We start from the raw sequence: 27978 nt of genomic DNA, 5'->3' as shown, positions 1-27978 counted from the left end.
CCTAAACACACACACACACACACACAGGCAAAGATGTTCAGCTTGCAGGCAGACACTGGAATAAGTGAGTGACAGAGTGAGGGCTTTGCATAAGCACTTTGTTTCTTTTGTTTTTTTTTGGGGGGGGGGGGGGTAGGGGGCTAGAAAAAAATGCCTGGGACGTAAAATAGAGTTATTAACTGGTTGCCATGCTTTTAAAATAACAGTTCTGTTCCAGAATAGTATGGATCACTTTCGTTCCCGGTTCCTTTTCTCTTCCTTGAAAGCTGTCGTTCTTTTACGTTTTTCGGTTCTGTTCCCTGAACCCGGATCCAACCCCTGGTTATGATCAATGATCCCAAAAGCTGCACTGAAATCTAACATAACAGCTCCCACAATCTTCTTTTTATACATTTCTTTCAGCCAGTTGGTCCAGTCCGGGATGCTGGCTTTCTAGGCAGAGTTCCTCTGTCCAGTGTCTGTGTTCTTTTGCCCATCTTAATCTTTTCTTTTTATTGGCCAGTCTGAGATATGGCTTTTTCTTTGCAACTCTGCCTAAAAGGCCAGCATCCCGGAGTTGCCTCTTCACTGTTGACGTTGAGACTGGTGTTTTGTGTGTACAATTTAATGAAGCTGCCAGTTGAGGACATGTGAGGCGCCTGGTTCTCAAACTAGACCCTAATGTACTTGTCCTCTTGCTCAGTTGTGCACCGGGGCCTCCCACTCCTCTTTCTATTCTGGTTAGAGCCAGATTGCGCTGTTCTGTGAAGGGAGTAGTACACAGCGTTGTGCGAGATCTTCAGTTTCTTGGTAATTGCTCACATGGAATAGCCTTCATTTCTCAGAACAAGAATAGACTGACGAGTTTCAGAAGAAAGTTATTTGTTTCTGGCCATTTTGAGTCTGTAATCAAACCCACAAATGCTGAAGCTCCAGATACTCAACTAGTCTAACGAAGGCCAGTTTTATTGCTTCTTTAATCAGAACAACAGTTTTCAGCTGTGCTAACATAATTGCAAAAGGGTTTTCTAATGATCAATTAGCCTTTTAAAATGATCAACTTGGATTAGCTAACACAACGTGCCATTGGAACACAGGAGTGATGGCTGCTGATAATGGGCCTCTGTCGCCTATGTCGATATTCCATAAAAAATCTGGCGTTTCCAACTACAATAGTCATTTACAACATTAACAATGTCTACACTGTATTTCTGATCAATTTGATGTTATTTTAATGGACAAAACATTTGCTTTTCTTTGAACAACAAGGACATTTCTAAGTGACCCCAAACTTTTGAACGGTAGTGTAGATGTACACGGAGGGCGAATGTTAGTGGTATGCATGTCAATCTCTCCTGGCTCAAAGTTGAGGAGAGATTGATCGCATCACTATTGGTCTTTGTGCGAGGTGTTGATATGTTAAAGGTGCTGAACTGTCTGTTCAAACAGTTGGCACACAGTTCAGATACTCATCCGTACAACACAAGACATGCAACCAGAGGTCTCTTCACAGTCCCCAGGTCCAGAACAGAGGCTGGGAAACGCACAGTATTAAACAGCACCATGACTACATGGAACTCTCTGCCACCCCAGGTAACTCAAGCAAGCAATAAAAACAGATTAAAAAACACAGATAAAAGAACACCTTACGGCACCACAAGGACTGTGAAGAGAGACATTTTTATATATTTTGTATTGTGCATTTTAATTGTATTATGTATTTTAATTGTATTATGTAGTGGTATGTATATTATGTATTTTATTTGTTGTGTTTTGTTTTCTGTTTGGACCCCAGGAAGAGTAGCCGCTGCCTTAGTCTTTAAATAATGTAGTCTTTAAATAACCTAGAGTCCAAAGGAGAGGAACTGCTGGAGAACTATGACAAACAACATTAGTATTATAGCAGTGACTTCAGATACATTTTTTTACTGGTAGAATGTTAAAAGATCTGTGGATATTTGTTCTATAACAGATTTACGGATATGGTCATAAAAAAACATACATTTTCAAGTTCAACGGTTTCCTACAACTTTTCTCAAGCCTCAAATGACTTCAAAGTTTCCTGTTCAAAGCCTCCAATGCTCTGAGTTTCCCATGCCCCTGTAAGATATCTAAAACATTGCTCAAAACAGTAACACTTAGGCTAGGACTAGGCAGAGGGAGAGAAGAAGTGTACTCACAGAAACAAAACGCACTGGTCTTGAGCAGCCTCACTCACAAAGTGTTTTGATGACTCCTTCCCAGAAGCTGACCCTGCCCTGTAAACAGTACCTCCCACTATAGAGGCACTGACTCCAGCCAGAGTTGAGCTGGACAGACTACACACAAAGCACTGTGACTAGAGAGCAATGTGACAGCCAGACCTCTGGTTCAGAGAGGCACTGAGAAAGAGCAGCAGGGCCAAGAGCAGTTCAGCTGCTGTGGTCTTCACACACACGGATCAAGACACGGAAGCAGCCTGCCTGCCCCTGTGCTGGCTGTGTGGCTCTGCCTCCCTCCCTCCCTCCCACACACACACACAGAGAGATGGTCTAGCCACGAGGAAGTCTCCCTCCCTACTTTGACTATTTTTCCAAGCTGAGGTACAGACGGTGGGAGAGGAGAGGAGAGGTGACAGGAGACAGATGTTATTTTATTTCACATGATCATGTAAGATATTTGCTAACTTTAATATTCAGCATTTTGTCACAAATTATTTTTTTAATTGATTACGGCATATCTCATTGCTTTCTCTGAATCCTGTGCTTTGGTTCCCTCCCCTCAGGACACTAGCTTGTCATTTAATTCCGGCTACCTTAGGCTTAGATCATGTGTAGGAAAGATTGTAGAGGACACAACCACCCCATTGTATGGTTATATCACTTCAGAGAACTGAGTCTGTGTTGAGCCACTTCAGTAAGATGTGTGCTTCTTTTATTCATGTCCTTGACTATACCACTATTTTTTAAATCAAAAGCGGCAGATGCCTTTTGGTGGACAACATTTCTCACTTCCAAATGTCCTGGCTGTGTTGAAGTGAAGTCCAAACACTAGGCTAACACTGACAAAGCTCATCTTTGTCTCATAGGAAAATAGCTCTAGCTTCAGTAGAGAAGAGGGAGGGCCGAGGGTTGAACATTTGTGGTGGGGCCCGCATTTTACACATTTTCCAACTGTTCAAATTTGAAACTGTCAACCTACGACATGCCAAGACCATAGAAAATGTGGGTAATAATAAGCTGGAGAATATTGCTGCACTGGGTTGTGATGCGAAAAGCTTAAGTTTTTGGTGAGTGGTAAAATAGGAAACCCTGACCACACCCCTGTACTGCACTGTACAATACCACACAAAAGGTTGTTTTAAAGGCTGGCTAATGACTGAGAATTTTTTAAGAGAGCAGAGCAGTTTAGAGGCCCCACATCCTGTTTGACACCACACACAGAAACACACATTCAGATTTAGAGCCAGATTAAGCCGGTAGTAGGAAGCTCTCTCCTCCATTTATATGCAGCTGATACAGTCTTATACTCAGCCCCTCCACAGATTTTGTCTTAAAAGCTAAACATACAACACCCGTTCTGCCAGTCACATTCTGTAAAAAGGTCTCCACTTTTCAGTTTGCTGCAGCTAGCGACTGGAACGAGCTGCAAAAAACACTCAAACTGTACAGTTTTGTCTCCATCTCTACATTGAAAGGCTCAATCATGGACACTCATACTGACACTTGTGTCTGCTTCGTGTGATGTAATGTTGTCTGTACCTTTTGCCCTTCGTGCTGTTGTCTGTGCCTAACAATGTTTGTACCATGTTTGTGCTGCTACCATGTTGTGTTGTGAAGCACACCTGATTCAACTTGACAACTAATCATCAGGCTCTCAATAAGTTGAATCAGGTGTTTTTTGTCCTGGGCTACAACAAAAATGTGTGCTGTTGGGGGTCCTCGAGGACTGGAGTTGGGAACCACTGTCATACAATATTGAGATTTTTACCAAGTAGACAACTGACTCACAAGTCACATTGGTAATCTGTGTCGTCGGGCAACCACTATGGATTTACTACTGATTTACAGTAGTCATTAGTGAGGCCACGAGTCTGACAATAACAATGACCATAGGAAAAGATGCTCTCCCTGTTCACCCACGACTGCGTGGCCATGCACGACTCCAACACCATCAAGTTTGCTGACGACGCGACGGTGGTAGGCCTGATCACCAACGGCGATGAGACAGCCTACAAGGAGGAGGTCAGAGACTTAGCAGTACGGTGCCAGGATAACAACCTCTCTCTCAACGTCAGTAAGACCAAGGAGCTGATCGTGGACTACAGGAGAAAGAGGGGAGAGCATTTACCCTGACAGGGCTGCAGTGAAGCGGATCGAGAGATTCAAGTTGGCGTCCACATCACTAAGGCCTTAACATGGTCCACACACACCCACACAGTCGTGAAGAGGGCACGACAACACCTCTTCCACCTCAGGAGGCTGAAAAGATCCTCAAAAAGTTCTACAGCTGCACCATCGAGGGCATCTTGACTGGCTGCATTACCGCTTGATATGGCAAATGCACCGCCCTCAACCACAAAGCGCTACAGAGGGTGATGTGGACAGTCGAGTACATCATTGGTGCCGAGCTCCCTGCCATCCACGACCTCTATATCAGGCGGTGTCAGAGAAAGGCCTGAAAATGGTCCAAGACTCCAGTCACCCAAGCCATAGACTGTTCACTCTGCTACCGTCCGTCAAAAAGTACAGGAGCGGGGCCTCCCGGGTGGCGCAGTGGTCTAGGGCACTGCATCGCAGTGCTAACTGCGCCACCAGAGTCTCTGGGTTCGCCCCCAGGCTCTGTCGCAGCCGGCCGCGACCGGGAGGTCCGTGGGGCGACGCACAATTGGGCTAGCGTCGTCCGGGATAGGGGGGGTTTGGCCGGTAGGGATTTCCTTGTCTCATCGCGCTCCAGCGACTCCTGTGGCGGGCTGGGCGCAGTGCGCGCTAACCAAGGGGGCCAGATGCACGGTGTTTCCTCCGACACATTGGTGTGGCTGGCTTCCGGGTTGGAGGCGCGCTGTGTTAAAGAAGCAGTGCAGTGCGGCTCCAGTTTCAACTGTTCTGCCTGCAACTATGGAATCCTGACCTGTTCACTGGACCTTGTCCCGGACTTGCTGTTTTGGACTCTCTTTCTACCACACCTGCTGTCTCTAACTCTGAATAATCGGCTATAAAAAAACAGCTGACATTTACTCCTGAGGTGCTGACCTGTTGCACCCTCTACAAACACTGTGATTATTATCTGACCCTGCTGGTCATCTATGAACGTTTGAACATCTTGGCCATGTTCTGTTATAATCTCCACCCGGCACAGCCAGAAGAGGACTGGCCACCCCTCAGGGCCTGGTTCCTCTCTAGGTTTCTTCCTAGGTTCTGGCCTTTCTAGGGGGTTTTCCGAGCCACCATGCTTCTACATCTGCATTGCTTGCTGTTTGGGGTTTTAGGCTGGGTTTCTGTACAGCACTTTGTGACATCGGCTGATGTAAAAAGGGCTTGATAAATACATTTGATTGACTATACTAAACCTACTAATGATAATGACATATAATAACGATCATAATAATAGTAACAATAAGAAGGAGATCAAGGAAAAATAAGTTATTATTATAAATAATTTTTCGGACAATTTGGAACAGTGTAAACAACACTAAATCAATTATAAATAATACCAAAGGCTGATCTAACGAAAAAAAGTGTAAATCCTTAATTACAGCAAACAAAAGATTAAAAACAGCCACATTTTTTTAATTGTTTACTTGACATGTAGTTGTGTGAGGGTTGGTACTCATGGAATCCGTAGGCTATTAAATAAACACTCAAACAGGCAACAGAAGCAGGATCAGTCTTATTTCTGTAGATATACAGTGCCTGGCAAAAGTATTCACCCCCCTTGGCGTTTTTCCTATTTTGTTGCATTACAACCTGTAATTTTAAATAGATTTTTATTTGGATTTCATGTAATGGACATACACAAAATAGTCCAAATTGGTGAGGTGAAATAAAAAAACGAACTTGTTTCAGAAAAACTGAAAAGTTGTGCGTGCATATGTATTAACCCCCTTTGCTATGAAGCCCCTAAATAAGATCTGGTACAACCAATTACATTCAGAAGTCACATAATTAATTAAATAAAGTCCACCTGTGTGCAATCTAAGTGTCACATGATCTCAGTATATATACACCTGTTCTGAAAGGCATCAGAGTCTGCAACACCACTAAGCAAGGGGCACCACCAAGCAAGCGGCACCATGAAGATCAAGGAGCTCGCCAAACAGGTCAGGGACAAAGTTGTGGAGAAGTACAGATCAAGGTTGGGTTCTAAAAAAATATCTGAAACTTTGAGCATCCCATGGAGCACCATTAAATCCATTATTAAAAAATGGAAAGAATATGGCACCACAACAAACCTGCCAAGAGAGGGCCGCTGTCACGTTCGTCGTAAAGATGAGACCAAGGCGCAGCGTGAGTAGAGTTCCACATAATTTTTATCAACTGAAACTCACCTAACAAAACAGGCAACTCAACGTAGACAAGATCCCACAACACAAATGAGGAAAATGGCTACCTAAATATGATCCCCAATCAGAGACAACGATAAACAGCTGTCTCTGATTGGGAACCATATCAGGCCAACATAAACATACAAAACCCCTAGACATACAAAACCCCTAGACATACAACACCCCTAGACATACAACACCCCTAGACATACAACACCCCTAGACATACAACACCCCTAGACATACAACACCCCTAGACATACAAAAACCCTAGACATACAAAACTAGCGTACCCACCCTAGTCACAGCCTGACCTAACCAAAGTATATAGAAAAACAGAGATATCTAAGGTCAGGGCGTGACAGGCGCCCACCAAAACTCACAGACCAGGCAAGGAGGGCATTAATCAGTGAGGCAACAAAGAGACCAATGAGAACCCTGAAGGAGCTACAAAGCAGGGAGATATCTGGAGTATCTGTCCATAGGACCACTGTAAGCCGTACACTCCACAGAGCTGGGCTTTACGGAAGAGTGGCCAGAAAAAAGCCATTGCTTAAAGGAAAAAAATAAGCAAACACGTTTGGTGTTCACCAAAAGGCATGTGGGAGACTCCCCAAACATATGGAAGAAGGTACTCTGGTCAGATGAGACTAAAATTTAGCTTTTTGTCCAAGGAAAACGCTATGTCTGCCACAAACCCAACACCTCTCATCACTCCGAGAACACCATCCCCACAGTGAGGCATGGTGGTGGCAGCATCATGCTGTGGGGATGTTTTTCATCAGCAGGGACTGGGAAACTGGTCAGAATTGAAGGAATGATGAATGGCGCTAAATACAGGGAAATTCTTGAGGGAAACCTTTCAGTCTTCCAGAGATTTGAGACTGGGATGGAGGTTCACCTTCCAGCAGGACAATGACCCTAGGCATATTGCTAAAGCAAAACTTGAGTCGTTTAAGGGGAAACATTTAAATGTATTGGAATGGCCTAGTCAAAGCCGAGACCTCAATCCAATTGAGAATCTGTGGTATGACTTAAAGATTGCTGTACACCAGCAGGAACCCATCCAACTTGAAGGAGCTGGAGCAGTTTTCCCTTGAAGAATGGGCAAAAATCCTAGTGGATAGATGTGCCAAGCTTATAGAGACATATCGCAAAAGACTTGCAGCTGTAATTGCTGCAAAAAGTGGCTCTACAATGTATTGACTTTTGGGGGGGTGAATAGTTATGCATGCTCAAGATTTCAGTTTTTTGTCTTAAATCTTGTTCAACAATAAAAAATATTTTGCATCTTCAAAGTGGTAGGCATGTTGTGTAAATCAAATGATACAAACCCCACCAAAATCTATTTTAATTCCAGGTTGCAAGGCAAAAAAATAGGGAAAATGCAAAGGGGGGTGAATACCTTGCAAGGCACTGTATATGGATGATTTATAAAGCCAGGCACATTTAACAGTTAGGCTATTGATTATAGACCTAATTAAGTTGGGGTTTCCTCTGTCTGTTTTCTCATCACCTAACTCCACTGCTGCCTCCACCGCATTGTTCTCAATACCAATATGCTGGTTAACTTTTCTATTATTGCACATAGCAACATTGTCTACAAAAAGTCGGCAATTCAACAGCACACGGATTATTTCAAAACCGCGGACAGCGACTACTATCCAACGCGGGAGAAAGCGCATTGTCATAAAATAGTATTATTTGTATTTGTGCTGCACCATTGTTCTTACATAATAAACTCATAAAACTCATAATAAACGCCCCCTTTCAGGACCCTGTCTTTCAAAGATAATTCGTAAAAATCCAAATAACTTCACAGATCTTCATTGTATGCTTGTTCAATGAACCATAAACAATTAATGAACATGCACCTGTGGAACGGTCATTAACACACTAACAGCTTACAGACGGTACGCAATTAAGTTCACAGTTATGAAAACTTAGGACACTAAAGAGGCCTTTCTACTGACCCTGAAAAACATCAAAAGAAAGATGCCCAGGGTCCCTGCTATTCTGCGTGAACATGCCTTAGGCATGCTACAAGGAGGCATGAGGACTGCAGATGTGGCCAGGGCAATAAATTGCAATGTCCATACTGTGAGACGCCTAAGACAGCGCTACAGGGAGACAAAAGTGTTCTTCACTGACGAGTCGCGGTTTTGTCTCACCAGGGGTGATGGTCGGATTTGCATTTATCGTCGAAGGAATGAGCATTACACCGAGGCCTGTACTCTGGAGCGGGATGGATTTGGAGGGTCCGCTACGGTCTGGGGTGGTGTGTCACAGCATCATCGGACTGAGCTTGTTGTCATTGCAGGCAATCTCAACGCTGTGCGTTACAGGGAAGACATCCTCCTCCCTCATGTGGTACCCTTCCTGCAGGCTCATCCTGACATGACCCTCCTGCATGACAATGCCACCAGCCATACTGCTCGTTCTGTGTGTGATTTCCTGCAAGAAAGGAATGTCAGTGTTTTCCCATGGCCAGCGAAAAGCCCGGATCTCAATCCCATTGAGCAAGTCTGGGACCTGTTGGATCGGAGGGTGAGGGCTAGGCCATTCCCCCCAGAAATGTCCGGGAACTTGCAGGTGCCTTGGTGGAAGAGTGGGGTAACATCTCAAAGCAAGAACTGGCAAATCTGGTGCAGTCCATGAGGAGGAGATGCACTGCAGTACTTAATGTAGCTGGTGGCCACACCAGATACTGACTATTACTTTTGATTTATTTTGACCCCCCCCTTAATTCAGAGACACATTATTCAATTTCTGTTTGTCACGTGTCTGTGGAACTTGTTCAGTTTATGTCTTAGTTGTTGAATCTTGTTTTGTTCATACAAATATTTACACATGTTAAGTTTGCTGAAAATAAACGACAGTGAGAGGACGTTTCTTTTTTTGCTGAGTTTATAACCATATACAATTTTAGTAGCACGTCTCAGTGATGGACTGTACGGCCTCCACAATGGATCAGTCCACTTAGACATGCGCGAGTCAGACAGGTGTCTTGTACACCAGGATATTTTGTTGTTGCTACTGCTCGACTCAAGAAATCTCAGTCGAACAACAGCCTATCGACCAAACAACCAGTCGACTAAATGGGGTCAGCCCTTCTTCATGTGCATACAATATCTACCTCAAATATCTCATACACCTGCACATTTATCTGATATTGGTACTCCCTGTATATACAGTAACTCCATTCTTGTGTATTTTATTCCTTGTGTTATTATTTTTACTTTAATTATAATTTTCTAACTCTGCATCAATGGGAAATGCTCGTAAGCAAGCATTTCTCGGTAAAGTCTGCACCCGTTGTATTCGGCGCACGTGACAAATAAAATGTGATTTGATTTTCTATATCATTATTGGGGTAGCCTAAGTGACTGTGACTGTAACCATGATTGTCAAAGACTCCAGCCACCCAAGTCATGGACTGTTCTCTCTGCTACCGCACGTCAAGCGGTACCGATGCACCAAGTCTGGAACCAACAAGGGCCTGAACAGCTTCTTCTACCAAGCTATAAGACTGCTAAATAGACTATCTGCATTGAACCTTTTTGCACTAACTCTTTTGACTCATCACATACAGTGCTGCAACTGTTTATTATCTATCCTGTTGCCTAGTCACTTTACCTCTACTTGTATGTACAGTACCAGTCAAAAGTTTGAACACACCTACTCATTTCAGGGTTTTTCTTTATTTTTACTATTTTCTACATTGTAGAATAATAGTGAAGACATAAAAACTATGAAATAACACATATGAAATCATGTAACCAAAAAAGTGTTAAACAAATCAAAATATATTTTATATGAGATTCTTCAAATTAGCCACCCTTTGCCTTGATGACATTTAAAAAAGTCTAATAAATCAATTTAATACACACCATCACAGTAAATCCATCATTTATTTTAGGCACGTCTAAATAAACATTACGACATGCAGAAAATGTATTTCAGAAGAACAGAATATGATTTGGCCTACTCTGTGAAACAGGTCCTATATGCTAGATTAAGAGTTAAAAAATAAGTAATCTGTATGTACTCGAATAGCAAATGGAGGCCGCTTTACCGGTTTGTTTTCCATCATGCCGGGTAGGCTACACAGGTTATTTCACTCCACGCATCAACCCTTGTTTGAAGTGAATGCAGCCTCTCGCTGAACGACAGGTGATATTCCACCCAAACTCTGTATTCCATGGTTTCTCCAACCCTGTTCCTGCAGCTAAATCTGTTCGGGAACTTCAATAGTAACACGTTTTCACAACAAAACATATTTCATTAAACTGTTGACAGCCCCTCTCTCTACGCGCTCGAGAAAGGAATGAAGGTGAGAGAAGAGGAGATGGAAACACACGGTGTTGAGATATTCTGTAGCTAAAGGTAATGTACAGCTAACGGCCTATTAATTATGAAAATATATAAAAAAATCCTATTACTAGGCTATTCAAAATACAAATTCACTATAATTGTAGGCTAACCATGTAAGCCACCCCGAGCAATCAATGAACCAACAGCATCGTCTAGGCCAGGGGTGGGCAACTCCTCGAAGGCCTGATTGGTGTCACACTTTTTCTCCATCCCTAGCAAACACAGCTGATTAATCAAATTGCATTCTAAACTGAAGATCATGATTAGGTGATTATTGGATTCAGGTGTGTTAGCTGGGGCTGAGGCAAAACTGTGACACCAATCAGGCCCTCGAGGACTGGAATTGCCCACCCCTGGTCTAGGCCTACATGTTCTCTCCCAGACTCATGGATAGAAAGTTTGGAGCGCAGCATAAAGTAACCAGTAAATCCAGTATGCATAATAATACAGTCCTCAGTCAAAGGCAATTACTAGAATTTTGTTTAATTTTGGAGTATAGGCTAGACCACTTATGTAACAAAGACATGTCAAATATTTGTCTGCTGTGTGTAATATGCAGTAGGCTATGTATTGTATAACAGTACAATCGTTAAATTAATACTGTCTTTTTTTTTCCGGCCTTGGGCTCATACACTACATGACCAGCAGTATGTGGACACCTGCTCGTCAAACATCTCACTCCAAAATCATGGGCATTAATTTGAGTTGGTCCCCCTTTGTTGCTAAAACAGACTCCACTCTTTTGGGAAGGCTTTTCACGAGATGTGGGAACATTGCTGCAGGGACGTGCTTCCATTTAGCCACAAGAGCATTAGTGAGGTCGGGCACCGATGTTTGGCGATTAGGCCTGGCTCGCAGTCGCGGTTCCAATTCATCCCAAAGGTGTTCGATGGGGTTGAGATCAGGACTCTGTGCAGGTTAATCAATTTCTTCCACACAAAGCTCGACAAACCATTTCTGTATGGTTCTCACTTTGTGCATGTGGGCATTGTCATGCTGAAAAGGGAAAGGGCCTTCCCCAAACTGTTGCCACAAAGTTGGAAGCACAAGAGCCTGAACCATAATACACTGCTCAAAAAAATAAAGGGAACACTTAAACAACACAATGTAACTCCAAGTCAATCACACTTCTGTGAAATCAAACTGTCCACTTAGGAAGCAACACTGATTGACAATAAATTTCACATGCTGTTGTGCAAATAGAATAGACAAAAGGTGGAAATTATAGGCAATTAGCAAGACACCCCCAATAAAGGAGTGGTTCTACAGGTGGTGACCACAGACCACTTCTCAGTTCCTATGCTTCCTGGCTGATGTTTTGGTCACTTTTGAATGCTGGCGGTGCTTTCACTCTAGTGGTAGCATGAGACGGAGTCTACAACCCATACAAGTGGCTCAGGTAGTGCAGCTCATCCAGGATGGCACATCAATGCGAGCTGTGGCAAGAAGGTTTGCTGTGTCTGTCAGCGTGGTGTCCAGAGCATGGAGGCACTACCAGGAGACAGGCCAGTACATCAGGAGACGTGGAAGAGGCCGTAGGAGGGCAACAACCCAGCAGCAGGACCGCTACCTCCGCCTTTGTGCAAGGAGTAGCACTACCAGAGCCCTGCAAAATGACCTCCAGCAGGCCACAAATGTGCAAACTAGGCAAGTCAGTTAAGAATAAATTCTTACTTACAATGACGGCCTAGCCAGGCCAAACCCGGACGACGCTGGGCCAATTGTGTGCCGCTCTATGGGACTCCCAATCAGCCTGGGTTCAAACCAGGGACTGTAGTGACGCCTCTTGCACTGAGATGCAGTGCCGTAGACCGCTGCGCCACTTGGGATTCATCACTCCAGAGAACGCGTTTCCACTGCTCCAGAGTCCAATGGTGGCGAACTTTACACCACTCCAGCCGACGCTTGGCATTGCGCATGGTGATCTTAGGCCTGTGTGCGGTGGCTCGGCCATGGAAACCCATTTCATGAAGCTCCTGACAAACAGTTATTGTGCTGATGTTGCTCCCAGAGGCAGTTTGGAACTCCATGCGCTTCAGCACTCGGTGGTCTCGTTGTGTGAGCTTGTGTGGCCTATCACTTCACGGCTGAGCCGTTGTTGCTCCTAGACGTTTCCACTTCACAATAACAGCACTTAAAGTTGACTGAGGCAGAAATGTGATGAACTGACTTGTTGGAAAGGTGGCATCCAATGACAGTACCACGTTGCAAGTCACGGAGCTCTTCAGTAAGGCCATTCTACTGCCAATGTTCCGCTATGGAGATTGCATGGCTGTGTGCTCGATTTTATACACCTGTGTATATAGGTCTAAGCTCTAATATGTGTATGGGTGTTTTCAATTAATCATCATCACCTTAGAAAGTGCTGTCCATTTCGTTGTGTTAGGCTCTGAAACACCAACCATGCTTTACACTCAGTTTCAATCTGTTGTTGAACTTCTTTCATCAAATTGATCAATCACAATGAGGTGAGTTTTAAAAGCACATACTGTTTTGATGATAAGTGTTTGATGTGATTCTCGATTGCATTTGCATTGATGTCAGAGGAACAATAGAGCCCTGAGTACCAGGCCATTAGGACTTGACGGTCATTAGTGAGTTGGGCACTAAGAGGAGATTACCGTGACCGTTGTATAATTTGGAATTTTACTGAGGCCATGACTGCCGATGTAGTGGTAATACGGTCACCGCAAAAGCCCTAGCTGTGTCTCAATATCTCATTCCTCAGATAGAAATACCAGAGGGGAGAGAATAAAAGAGGAGAGGCAGCCAGGCTGGCCATCTCTACCCCTCTCTCTATTTTGCTCTCAGTTTTTGGTGAGTGGTAAAACAGGGACCACACCCCTGTACTGCACTGTACTATACAAAAGGTTGTATTAAAGTCTGGCTAATGACTGAGAAATGTTTTAGAGAGCAGAGTGGTTTACAGGCCCCACATCCTAATTGACACTCCACACAGAAACACACATTCAGATCTAGTCGGATTAAGCTCACACCACTTCGCCTGACTTCCGCCTCACTAATCACTAGAATGCAATTCTTACACTCTTGAAAATGGAAATAACAGCTAACAGCACCATTTCAGTGCTTTCCAAATGAGTATTGCATACAACAGTGATTCCCAACTCCAGTCCTCGAGTACCACCAACAGTACACAATGACCAATCAGGTGTTTTTTGACCTGGGCTACAACAAAAATGTGTGCTGATGGGTGCACTCGAGGACTGGATCACCTGCTATTGAAATTATGAAAACATCATTCACTTTCCTGTCAGATCTTGACCCAGGCAGCGGGCCAGTATTCCTTTCATTCGGGCCAGTATCTTTCAGTTGCCACTGACAAATCTACCTGAATGTCGAGCCCTGCTGTGTGCAGTGTGCGCGTAGGGCCTACATGTCTACCACTTAGGGTAGTCATTAGCGATGCTAATGATAGCCTAACCGTCTCTGGGTAGATGGAAAGGCAATTAAAAGGTAACTACAAAGTAGCCTAAGCCTACCTGGCAGAATCATGATTATTTGCAGCAATCCTGTGGCCATTTGTTGTGAAAACTCCATCACCACTCCTGCCCTAAGCTGAAAAAATTGTGTAGAGAATGTTTTGGAGTCTGTGAAACACCGCTAGCCAAACACAACTGTCTGGCCGGTGCACACCTGAATTAAAGGGTAACGACACAAAATATTTTCTGATTTTTACCAGGCCTAAAAAATTATGTGGTTTAATCATTGTTGTAGACTTAGAACATCCAATTTGGTTGTTTTCAACAACAACAAAAAAAAGTGTGATTTTGAGAGCGAAAACATGGAAACATTGGGTGGTTCACCGTTTTTTTGTTTGTTGCCGTGGTATCATTTTGGTATCAAGTATTGTTTTTCAAATTCTGCCCTCTAGAACACATGGCACTTTGAAATCTGCAATAACAAAATGTGCGCTTAATTTTAAGTCTTGTTTCTTTGCTGTTACAGTACATCCAAATGAATGTAAAAACACAAGGGCTCTGTATGGAATGCAGGAACATTATGGGACACAGGCCAGGTCATTGGCAATGATATTTTTTTTTAAATAAAATTGGTGTGGCCAAATCATGTGCCAGTGCCACCAGTGAAAAAGGTTAGTGTAGAACCCTGAATCATCTTGGAAGAGAGAGGAATATTCTCTCTTTGTAAACTCATTGAGAGTATTCTCTTCTCTCCAAGGAAAAATGTGTGAAATGTATGTTGCCTTTTCCCTTTCTTGCCACAGTTGACTGACCTCAAATTATATTGAATTATTGACTAACAATATAAAAATTGAAGGAGGAAAGATGTACACAGACGCAGAGGCTATTTGTGCATGGGCAAGATTGCCCTACCAAGTACCAACTAGGGAAGTTCAGCAAACACACAAAGCAAAAGACTGTGAAAAACTTGTCCCTGTGAAACACTTGCATGAATGGATCAAAGTTTTAAAAAATTAATCATATTTATTCAATGGAGGGATTCTCTACTGTTCTCATATGACTCATTCTAACATAAGGTTATTTCAAGGCCAAACAATAATAGCTTCCTATTGATTCTGAGAAGAAGAGGATAAGAAGCCAAGGTAGCTGATCTGCACCCAGCTCTTCTGTCCCTCTTTCACCTCCATGCTCCATCGGTGACCATGGGCCCAGGAGGCTAGCCTGGCCTGGCCTTGTCCCAGATCTGAAACTGTAACGCAAATGTATATGTTAGCAAGACAGCACAAACAGATCTGGGACCAGGCTACCAAGTGGCTGCCTGGCTCCCATACAGGAAAAGGCCATCAGCTACTGAGTCGCTGTACAGATGGAACCACCTTAGTCTGGCAGCAGGGCAGTGCTTCTGGCCCTGGGCTCCCATAAACGTAGCTTTAAAACATAACCAACATCTGCACCTCCTCATTGGGGATCTCTCTCTTATTACAGCTACTTCAGCTGTAGCTACTTGCAACCACTGACTAACAGACCCTACCTTTGCTTTCACAGCTGCTGATGTTGCATTACGCTACATCCCATTATATTACCACAAACAGGTCTGCTACAGCCTAGTCCAAGGGCAGGTATCCCTTGTCCTGGAGTAGCATTCACAACTCTAAATTGTCTTCATCAGGCTTCCCTAAGCTGAAAACATTGTGTAGAGAATGTTTTGGAGTCTGTGAAAGCTTACGGTATACCATCTGAGGAACATCTGTGTGTATGGGAACTACAACTACCACTGTCAGAGTCTAAATACAGGCATACAATAGACCCATTTCCCTGCTGCATCATGAAAAGTTTAACGTGCAGTACTGAATCAGAAGAATTGTTGATTACCTAGCAGTGGATACAATCACATGCAATCAAATGCAGCTTGTGAACGTTAACAAACACATAATCAGATGGTTATGGTCTACAACATTGCAGATGTCATCAGAGGATTGATTACCTAGCAAGCTAGCAAGCCAGAGAGGCCAGGTAAAATACCACAAATAGAGATAAAGCCAGAAAAATATATTTGTGGAACATAGCTATAGCCATCAGTCTTGCATGTTTTCATGGTCATCACTCACTCACTCACTGTTAAAGATGCACTATGTAGAAATAGCTCTGCCATTTCCTGGTTGCTAAAATTGAAATAGTTTGCTTTATTTCAGTTTATGTGACGAAACAAGCAAATATAGTGTCGAGAATCTAAACCGCTGTGAAATATATTTTCATAACCAAAAATATCGTATTTTCAGCTGTTTGAAGCTGGTGTACAAAAACCGAAAGTAAAAGACCCAAAAACAAAACTTGAGAAAGGAAAGCATAGAAATAGCAGACATAAAATATATCTCCCACTTCCTAGACTTGCTTTCAATGAGAATGACAGATCTATAACACACATTTGTATGTGAATTTGGTTAGGTCGCCCCAAAAGTTACATATTGCTGCTTTAAATTTACCAAGGTCCCGACTTAGCGATAGTTAGCCAACCTGTTGTCCCGGACAAAAACAGACGGGGTGAATGTGGTGTAACAGCATTTCACCAGTTTATAATTTCTTGGAAATTACATGAGATTAAATTCTCTCTATTTGAATTGTACATGTTTCAGGGCAGCACATAGACTGAATGTTAAATCAAATGTGTCAGCTACTTTCACCACATGTGCATAAGACTTTTTATTGTATTTGTGTGTGTGTGCCTGTGTGTCCACGTCAGCAGCTCTAGAGCATCTGTGCAGCACCTGGGACTAAGGAAACTGATGTGTGTGCTAAACCATGGCCTCATCCTCAAAGTAACCTAAAGTGAATCAGGAAGTGTGTAGAAATAATCCCATCCCCCATGCTGTGAGACAGTCTCTGCCCTCTCCCTGTGTACTAGAAGGCCAGCCTCCTGGAGTTGCCTCTTCACGTTGAGACTGGTGTTTTGCGGGTATTATTTAATGAAGCTGCCAGTTGAGGACTTGTGAGGCGTCTGGTTCTCAAACTAGACACTCTAATGTACTTGTCCTCTCGCTCAGTTGTGCACTGGGGCCTCCCACTCCTCTTTCTATTCTGGTTAGAGCCAGTGTAAGGGCTGTCGTTCTCCTCTTCCTCAGACGAGGAGAGGAGAGAAAGATCAGTGGACCAATACGTAGCATTCGGGAAATAAGCCATCTTTTATTTGACACGACGGCAACACGAAAACAAACACTTTCAAACTTACAAAACAAGAAAACGACGTAGACGAAAAAACCTGAACTTAACTAACTAAACGTAAGACTCACGGACAGGAACAGACTACATCAAAACGAACGAACAGCCAAACAGTCCCGTATGGTACAAACATAACACAGATACGGAAGACAATCACCCACAAACAAACAGTGAGAACACCCTACCTAAATATGACTCTTAATTAGAGGAGAACGCAAAACACCTGCCTCTAATCAAGAGCCATACCAGGCAACCAAAACCAACATAGAAACAGAAAACATAGACTGCCCACCCAAAACACACGCCCTGACCATAAACACATACAAAAACAACATAAAACAGGTCAGGACCGTTACAGCCAGATTGCGCTGTTCTGTGAAGGGAGTAGTACAAAGCGTTGTGCGAGATCTTCAGTTTCTTGGCAATTGCTCGCATGGAATAGCCTTCATTTCTCAGAACAAGATTAGACTGACGAGTTTCAGAAGAAAGTTTGTTTCTGGCCATTTTGAGCATGTAATCGAACCCACAAATGCTGACGCTCCAGATACTCAACTAGTCTAAAGAAGGCCAGTTTTTTATTGCTTCTTAAATCAGAACAACAGTTTTCAGCTGTGCTAACATAATTGCAAAAGGGTTTTCTAATGATCAATTAGTCTTTTAAAATTATAAACTTGGATTAGCTAACACAACGTGCTATTGGAACACAGAAGTGATGGTTGCTGATAATGGGCCTCTGTACGCCTATGTAGATATTCCATTAAAAATCTGCCCATTCCAGCTACAATAGTCATTTACAACATTAACAATGTCTACACTGTATTTCTGATCAATGTGATGTTAGTTTAATGGACAAAAAATGTCTTTCAAAAACAAGGAAATTTGTAAGTGACCCCAAAATTTTGAACAGTAGTGTATATACCTCAATTGGAATATTCATTTATTTTTATTTTTTATAAATACCTACAGTCAACTTGTGCACTAGGTAATAGATAAAGCAGCTCATCATTTTGCCTGTTACATCATTTTTATTATGAAGCTTAAGGGTACTAGTGTCCCAAAACAGTTGTTTGAGGCAGTCATATCATGTGTGTTTGTTTACAAAGAAGCACAATGAGCAAAACGGGAGCTTCTTGCGGTCAGCTACTCCTGCAGCGCAACTTGTGAGGTGATCAAGTTAGACTTGTTTGAAATTCACTACTAATGTTTGCCAGCTATTAAGTTAACTATCTAATGTGACAAATAAATTCTCTCCAGCTGGGTTTTGCTAACTTGCTAATGCTAGCTAAGTGGCTAACGTTAGCTTGCAAGATCAAGCTTCTTCGTAACTGCAGCAGAGACAATCCCCTCCTGGATTAAGGTCCCTGCTATCTAATATTTATTTTGTGCATGCTGCAAACTGCGTTTTTTGAGTTACTTGCATAACTTTATGAGCTGGGTTGTCTGTCTTAATAGTAAATGTTTTTATGCGCTCATTAGCATTTACCTAGCATCTGCTACGGGGATTCCTTAGTACTTGTTAGCATTTTGTTAGCATTCTGGTAAGTTACTTTTTTATTTTTTTAAAAGAAAAGGCTCCCCTTGTGTGCACTACCAGTAATACTGTATATCCCGGGATGGTACAGGCACAATATGAAAGTATGGAAATCTGGATACTGCCCAACCCTAATGTAGTTCTGACACCACTGACTGAGAAAGCAAACCCTGACAATATGTATCGTAGACACACACACACATACCCAGAAACATGTGCGCGCACACATACACACACACCAGGGCTCGACATAAACGCTTGTCCTCTTGTCTGGGACAAGAAAAAACAATTGGCGCACAAGAACAATATTGATTTCACAAGAAAAAAAAGTACAAATAATCACACAAAAAAATCATTATCAAACAATTACTCCGATCAGAATTGAATCAGAGAGGCCAACATTGGAATAATATTCACATTTTTTTTAATGTAGGCTACATAAATAAAAATCCTACATGTCAAAGTAGAGATGATATGCATACCAAAACCAATGCTGACATGAGGGAAGCGCCAGACATTTTTGGCAAAAGTTAATGAGACTTAATTGCATAAATATAGGCTAAATGCCAGTTATGTATGACAACTATAACAACGGACAATTAGCATTAACGTCTAAAGGCTTGATTCTGTCGACAAGGCACGGTTTGTTCAGATAATGGTCACAAGACCGGAGAGTTAAGAACACTGCATAATGCGAACGGCACATAACCCACCTTGAAACTGTTTAACAATAAACTTAATTGTTTAAAACCTGAACATTTTATGAAGCATGTCTTACCTTGTTTCAAAGTAGCCTAGCCTAGCCAAAATACTAAAATAGAAATGTTGAGGGAATTATTTGATAAAATCTTAATATGCCATTGAAACCAGCATTTTTCTCATATTCTATTGGTTTTCAAACCAACATTTATTTTATTGTCCAGCAGCATAAGGCATAATCCTAGTCATATATGTAACCCATGCTAGGTGATGCATCTTTATATCTCTCCTTTTTTTTTTCTTCTTCTTAATTTTCATCTCTGTCACATGAAACTGCTCATCAGAAACAATATTTGTATTGGAACCAAGACTTAAAAAGAACTGATGTTGGCACAAGATGGAGGGACTGTTGGAGCATAACTAATGAAATTAGAGTTAACGTAAATATACGCTTAATCCAATATAAACTAATGTATAGAATTTATTATACAAGAGACAAAGTTCACAAATTCTACAGCACAACGGCAGAGTCATGTCTTAAGTGTAAAACTAATAATGACTCAAATAACCATGCTTTCTGGGAATGTTATAAAGTCCAAAAGTCATTGGCAGAGCAAGAAAGTTGGCTGTCAGAAGTATTACAATGTAAACTTACTTTTAGTCCATCTGTCTGCATATTTCAAGACATGCATATGGGGGTGTAGTGAGATACCCAATGGGCTGGATGATTCTCTTCTCATACTTTATCTTGAAAATACGTATTCAAAAAACTTGGAAATCAATCAATCCGCCATCATTAACACAATGGAAAAATCAAATGATATATTTTTGAAATAACTTGGGCGACCGAGAAAAACAAATTGGCACAATTTAAGGCCATGTGGCAAACAATAATGCAGGCACTAGGGGTGGGGTTGTGAGTATGCAGATCTGGGGAGATTATATTTAGTCCTTGTTTGTGTGCGTCTGTAAGTTGTTGTTCGCATGTGTATGTTTGTATCTGGTGTGGAATAAAAAAAAAAAAATAAAGCAAGAGAACAATGTTTTCCCGCTGATGGTATTTTGGAACATTCCCACGTAGCATACAGCCATGTGCACACTGTTGAGCTTATAATATGAAGAAATAAAACTTTATCAACATTTTAATCAAAACAGTCTAATCTGTTGCATTAGCCTCATTGCTTTTTTGTTGTTGCTTTTTCTTAATGTGCAGTGATTGTATGAATTTTGGATCTGTCATCCCAGAACTGTCCCAGAGTTTTGTTTGTTTTGAAACATAGACATATTTGTTATCGTCCCAGGGACACAGGACTCCCTTAATTTCGAGCCCTGGAGGGAATCATTTTATAAAGACAAAAAGTATTTGGTTGTAATTTTGCAATATTTTGTCGGCTATCAAGAGTGGCCAACCTTCCTCCAGGAGAGCCTTAAAGGGGCAGCATTGTATTTTGAGACAGTCTTGAATATGCAAGACGTCAATAGGCAGGGTGTAGCCTACATTTTTGTCCGATTCTCTATGGTAAAAAAAGATAGTAATGCAAAAAGTGGTTCCCCCCCCCCCCCCCCCCCCCCCCCCCACACACACACACACTTCACCACTATCCAGAAGCTGAGCTAGTCTTTCATGTATATTTTATGTTTTATCATACTTTTCTCAGAGTCAGAGCTGGGCTCCCCAAGGGCCAAACTTCCTGTACTGCCAGTGTCAAAGCTCTCTCGCAATAATCACAGCAGGTCAAAGCCACATCTCAGCAAACTCAACCTCAGCTGCCAGCCTTGTTCCAAAGAGTGGGTGTTGGATTCCATAGAGCAGGGTTCCCCAACTGGCAGCCCGCGGGAGGAATTTGGCCTGCGGGTGGTTTTATTTGGGCCCCCAAGTTTTCTGAGCAAAACCAAGTTTTCCTTGTTGGACATAAAAGACTGTAAAAACACCAGAAAATCAGCTCCAAGTTATTTTAATTTAGGAAATCTGTCCCCAAGTATTCCCACTCATAATAGAGACGTGATTGTGTACAACTGTAAGCAAGGTTTGAAATTATTACGCTTTAGTTAAATATTATATCTGTTTGGGATTCTTACGGTCAATTTGCAGTCTACAAATTATTTTTAATTATGTTCCGGCCCACCGAACATCTGCTCAAAAAAAATTATCTAGTTGATGATCCCTGTCATAGAGACCCATCCATAGAACTTGGACACAGCTTTAACAAAGCTCTGGAACTGCTGGAAGCTACTTGTTAATGTGTATGCCTAATACCACAGTGGCATAAGCCTACCAGTGAAAGAAGCTAGGATACCCATTACTGCAATAGCACAGTGACATACCAGTAGTACTATTGTCTACGATGCCACAAATATTCTCTGATCCCTTAAAAGGTGTGTCACCTAGGCTTATGTGTTAGCTACACAGAGCTTTGGCATGAGAGCTATTTGATGCTCATTTCATTATGGGTGTTTAAGTATCAGCCACATCAGACTATAATAGCTGGACCGCCTCCCAGCTGTGGTGAACAAACTATTCATGCCGCCACTGACTCCCACACACGGACGTCATAGACATCCATAAACCTGCTACCCCTGTTTACCTAGAATGGCTGCCTGAATGCCTCTGGACCATCATTTCAGATCATGTTTTTACTGCTGATGCAAAAGCTCATTTTAAGCATAAAATTGAATTAGTATAAGTATAAATAGGCTACTTAAGTACTGGACATAGTCATTCAAAACAGCTAGGCTAGACAGCCATGTGCAAAGACCCTAGGAATGCTTATATTTCTGACTGAATGGCTTGGCCCAGATGACTGCCCAGCTAGCACATTTGGTTCCTTGGAAGTTGTGGGAATGTACGTTTTTGGTTTCCCATTGGTTCTGGGAATGAAGTCATAAGTTTCCTGACTGGTACAAAATGGAACGTTCTGAGAACGGAAGTGAACCTTTTGCCTGTTCTGGGAATGTTTATTTTTAGAATGCAGGGAGGTTCTTAGAACGTTTTACTCTGGTTCCTTTAAAGTTTTCCTGGGAGTTTTCCCGGAAATTATAGGTTATTTTGAGGTTTCTGAATAGCTTTCTTAACTTTCACTGAATATTTCAAGAAGACTTTTAATAACACTGCTAGCTTATTTTGGGTTAACCTTTTTGTTACTCCAAGCACAGATATGACAAATGTAAATGTATTTAGGCATTCATGTATTTTATATTGTGACATGGAATCAGTGAGATTCGGAACTATACTCTTGTCACACCCTGACTTTAGAGAGCCGTTTTATTTCATACTTAGGCAGCCTTTTTTCCTTTTTGTATTTTGTGGGTAGTTATCTCTGTTAGTGGCACTATAGCTCTAGTAAGCTTCACGGTCAATTCTTTGTTTCTTGTTTTGTTGGCGACATTTACATAAATAAAGGAAAATGCACGCTCACCACTCTGCACCTTGGTCCGGTCATTTTCACCTAGACGACGGGCGTGACAACTCTTCTGTTTTCTATCCATGGAATTAGTCCATTGAGCCACAAGGATGGAGCTAACATAACATGTCTTTAACGCATACAAAGCTGTTCATTTTACTCTATTCAAACAGACCCCATTTCAATGGATACAAGCACTCATTAAGATCAGGTGTGCACGGCCAACACAACAAGTTAGAGGATAGAGAAAGTTTTGTTGATGTTGAGAACAGATTGTATATGTTTTTAAATAACATTCTAAGAATGTTTCCTGAATGTTACAAAAAATGTATGTTTTTTGTGGAAAGTTTTCTTAACGTTCTGAGAATGGAATGTACAGTTGAAGTCGGAAGTTTACATACACCTTAAACATTTAAACTCAGTTTTTCACATTTCCTGACATTTAATTCTAGTAAAAATTCCCTGTCTTAGGTCAGTTAGGAACACCACTTTATTTTAAGAATGTGAAATGTCAGAATAACAGTAGAGAATTATTTATTACAGCTTTTATTTCTTTCATCACATTCCCAGTGGGTCAGAAGTTTATATACACTAAATTAGTATTTGGTAGTATTGCCTTTAAATTGTTTAACTTGGATCAAACGTTTCGGGTAGCCTTCCACAAGCTTCCTGTTGGGTGAATTTTGGCCCATTCCTCCTGACAGAGCTGGTGTAACTGAGTCAGGTTTGTAGGCCTCCTTGCTCACACACACCTTTTCAGTTCTGCCCACAAATGTTCTATAGGATTGAGGTCAGAGATTTGTGATGGCCACTCCAATACCTTGACTTTGTTGTCCTTAAGCCATTTTGCCACAACTTTGGAAGTGTGCTTGGGGTCACTGTCCATTTGGAAGACCCATTAGCGACCAAGCTTTAACTTCCTGACTGATGTCTTGAGATGTTGCTTCAATACATCCACATAATTTTCCTTAATCATGATGCCATCTATTTTGTGAAGTGCACCAGTCCCTCCTGCAGAAAAGCACCCCCCACAACATGATGCTGCCACCCCCATGCTTCACGGTTGGGAAGGTGTTCTACGGCTTGCAAGCATCCCACTTTTTCCTCCAAACATAATGATGGTCATTATGGCCAAACAGTTCAATTTTTGTTTCATCAGACCAGAGGACATTTCTCCAAAAAGTATGATCTTCGTCCCCATGTGCAGTTGCAAACTGTAGTCTGTCTTTATTATGGCAGTTTGGAGCAGTGGCTTCTTCCTTGCTGAGCGTCCTTTCAGGTTATGTCGATATAGGACTCGTTTTACTGTGGATATATATACTTTTGTACCTTTTTCCTCCAGAATCTTCACAAGGTCCTTTGCTGTTGTTCTGGGATTGATTTGCACCTTTCGCACCAAAGTACGATCATCTCTAGGAGACAGAACGCATCTCCTTCCTGAGCGGTATGACGGCTGTGTGGTCCCATGGTGTTTATACTTGCGTACTATTGTTTGTATATATGAAAGTGGTACCTTCAGGCGTTTGGAAATTGCTCCCAAGGATGAACAAAACTTGTGGAGGTCTATAATTTGTTTGGTTCATTCCTTTTGATTTTTCGATGATATCAAGCAAAGAGGCACTGAGTTTGAAGGTAGGCCTTGAAATACATCCACAGGTACACCTCCAATTGACTCAAATTATGTCAATTAGCCTATCAGAAGCTTCTAAAGCCATGACATTTTCTAGAATTTTCCAAGCTGTTTAAAGGCACAGTCAACTTAGTGTATGTAAACTTCTGACCCACTGGAATTGTGATACAGTGTATTATAAGTGAAATAATCTGTCTGTGAACAATTGTTGGAAAAATTACTTGTCATGCACAAAGTAGATATCCTAACCGACTTGCCAAAACTATAGTTTGTTAATAAGACATTTTTGGTTGAAAAACTAGTTTTAATGACTCCAACCTAAGTGTATGTAAACTTCCGACTTCAACTGTATGTTTTTAAATTACATTTATAGAATGTTCTCTGAACGTTACTAAAGTTTTCTGGTGTTTTTTTATGGAAAGTTTTGGAACAATTTGACAACATGACTTGGCTTATTTCCATGTGAATTTGGTCAGATCACCCAAAAAGTTACGCATTGCCACTTTAAAAGGTAGCAAAATGAGAAGGACTAGGCTAAAACGAGAAACCAACAGTTAGGCTGTTGTTTTATCTGAATTGGGTTAGGGAAAATTAGCCTAGCTAGCTAGCTTCTCCACGCTACTCCAGTCAAGACAGGCACTGTTATATAGGATGACAATAAATAACATTGTGGCTAGTGATGCACCGATATCACATTTTTGGCCGATATATATATATATACCGATATCCAATATTTTTCCTTGCCAAAAAACCTGATACCGATATTAAAAACTGATGCGGCCGGGCCTCCCGGGTGGCGCAGTGGTCTAGGGCACTGCATCGCAGTGCTAGCTGCGCCACCAGAGTCTCTGGGTTTGTGCCCAGGCTCTGTCGCAGAATTGGGCTAGCGTCGTCCGGGTTAGGGAGGGTTTGGCAGGTAGGGATATCCTTGTCTCATCGCGCTCCAGCGACTCCTGCGGCGGGCCGGGCGCAGTGCGTGCTAACCAAGAGGGCCAGGTGCACGGTGTTTCCTCCGACACATTGGTGCGGCTGGCTTCCGGGTTGGAGGCGCGCTGTTAAGAAGCAGTGCGGCTTGGTTGGGTTGTGCTTCGGAGGACGCGTGGCTTTCGACCTTCGTCTCTCCTGAGCCCGTACGGGAGTTGTAGCGATGAGACAAGATAGTAATTACTAGCGATTGGATACCACGAAAATTGGGGAGAAAAGGGGAGAACATTTTAAATTAAATAACAACAAAAAAACAAAACAACTGTTACAGCCTTTTAAGTATTCTAGTACAGTTAAATAGTTAACACACACATGGATGCAGTGGTGTAAGGCACTGTATCTCGGTGTAAGGCACTGCATCTCAGTGCCTTACATTACATATGTCCCCATTACTGGTAATGGGGACATAAGTAAATGCCAACAAAATAACCTTTTGGTCAGTGTGGTGTGTTTGTGTGTGTAACCTTTATTTAATTAGGCAAGTCAGTTCAGAACAAATTCTTATTTACAATGACGACCTACCCCGGTCAAACCCGGACGACACTGGGCCAATTGCGAGCCGCCCTACGGGACTCCTAATCACGGCCGGATGTAAAAAAGCCTGGATTCGAACCAAGGACTGTAGACGCTGGGCCAATTGCGAGCCGCCCTACGGGACTCCTAATCACGGCCGGATGTAAAAAAGCCTGGATTCGAAGAATCTGGGTTCGAATCCAGGCTTTTTTACATCCGGCCGTGATTGCACAACGGTAAGACCCACTAATAATTTCATGATTTTATCAAAATAGTTTAACCTGCTGTTTTACAATAATCACTGACCTGGCCGTTTTTTTTTTTTTACAGATTTACCAGAACCATGCACAATGCATATCCACTAATGAACAACTTCTTGTAGCAGGGTTTATAGAAAATTAATACAGGTATGGTCTCATAAACAATCTCTCAAGCACAAGCCCACGTGCTAGTGAGTAGCCAGCTAATCTTTATATTTCAAGTCTAACCAACTTGGATTTATTTGCTTGCTAACAAGGTAGAACAGTTGAACTGTTCTGAATACACCCTCCTGTCTGTCTCCAACTGTTTGAACAACAGCTTGTTCACCTTGTTAAGATATTGTAATCAAGTGGCCTACCTGGTTAAGAAAATGCTTATTTTTCAGAATGAAAACAAGTAGCCAATTCCTGATATAAATGTGTCTTTTTATGCTCATTGCACATTTATAAAACACAGACTAGACAGCTAGCACATGACAGTCTGTGGCTAAAATGCTACTAGCGGTGCCTGGTACCGCAATGCCACGCACGATAGAAACAGAGCATTCATTTTCCTCCACAATCATGCTCATTAATACTCTCGTTTTAGTAGGGACTGCTCTGTTCTACAATTTGGTAGTTGAGACATAAAAACTTAAAAATGGGTATCGTTAGAAAGGTTAACGTCTCGTCTATTACAGTAAAATAAGGTCTAAGCATTTCTGTGTCCATATGACCAATTAGGTTGGACCAAACCTCAAATAGCCAATTAAAATGTTTTAACTGCTTATTGTCAGAGAGGAAGAAGTTATCTTTTGTTGTTGTTGTAGTTGTGAGTGGTAGGTTGACGGGCTAGGTGTCTGTGTGTGAGTGGGAAGGTGCAGAGTGCACACAGGAGGACTGAAGGAGAAGAGACCAAAAAGACAGAATGATAAAAACAAAACAAAATACCTTGATTCTTGCATTACAGGGATTTGGAACATTGTGCTAAAACATACATTCAAATTAACTTGATATATCGCTCAGCCCTACTACCAGCCTGCTAACATTATGTTTGCACTGCATGAGTTAGCCAGTTACTATCAAAACCTAGCTTACAGCTACATTAAAGTAAACCAAAGTTTTGGAAATACATAACACCATCTAATCAGTTATCACAGAATGTTAGCTATATGCAGTTATCTTAGCCAGCAAACTAGCCAGCCAGTTAACATGAGCTATTTAGCCAACTAGCTATTAGCCTAGCCAACTGCCAAGGTTAAAGCTAAAGGCCAACTACTGGAGACCAGGTAGAACACAACTAAAACAACCACAGATCAAAAGCAAAGAGAGTGCAGTGACTTAAGCTACATATTGATGGCTGGGGCCCATCCAATGGTAAAACTTTTAAAAGAGTGTAGGCTGAGTTAGCTACCAAAGCGAGGGGGAGGCGGGCACTTCACCGGGCCG

General features: G+C 42.1%; 1 protein-coding gene across 3 annotated transcripts in view; it reads right to left on the bottom strand.

The window, feature by feature from the left end:
* LOC129868310 (cytospin-B-like) overlaps positions 1–27978 on the bottom strand; it is a 188060-nt gene that overhangs the window by 136908 nt on the left and 23174 nt on the right. The window contains exon 1 of one of the 3 annotated variants that reach the window (XM_055942174.1): positions 2160–2407. The exons of the other annotated variants lie outside the window; for them this stretch is intronic. The gene's annotated coding sequence lies outside the window, so the exon portion shown is untranslated. Of the gene's footprint in view, positions 1–2159; positions 2408–27978 lie in introns of those variants that run through there. 3 annotated transcript variants of the gene reach the window in all.

The sequence above is a fragment of the Salvelinus fontinalis genome, chromosome 13 (assembly GCF_029448725.1).
Source record: "Salvelinus fontinalis isolate EN_2023a chromosome 13, ASM2944872v1, whole genome shotgun sequence".
In the NCBI taxonomy this organism is placed as follows: domain Eukaryota; kingdom Metazoa; phylum Chordata; class Actinopteri; order Salmoniformes; family Salmonidae; genus Salvelinus; species Salvelinus fontinalis.
This window is presented reverse-complemented; position numbering and strand designations above follow the sequence as displayed.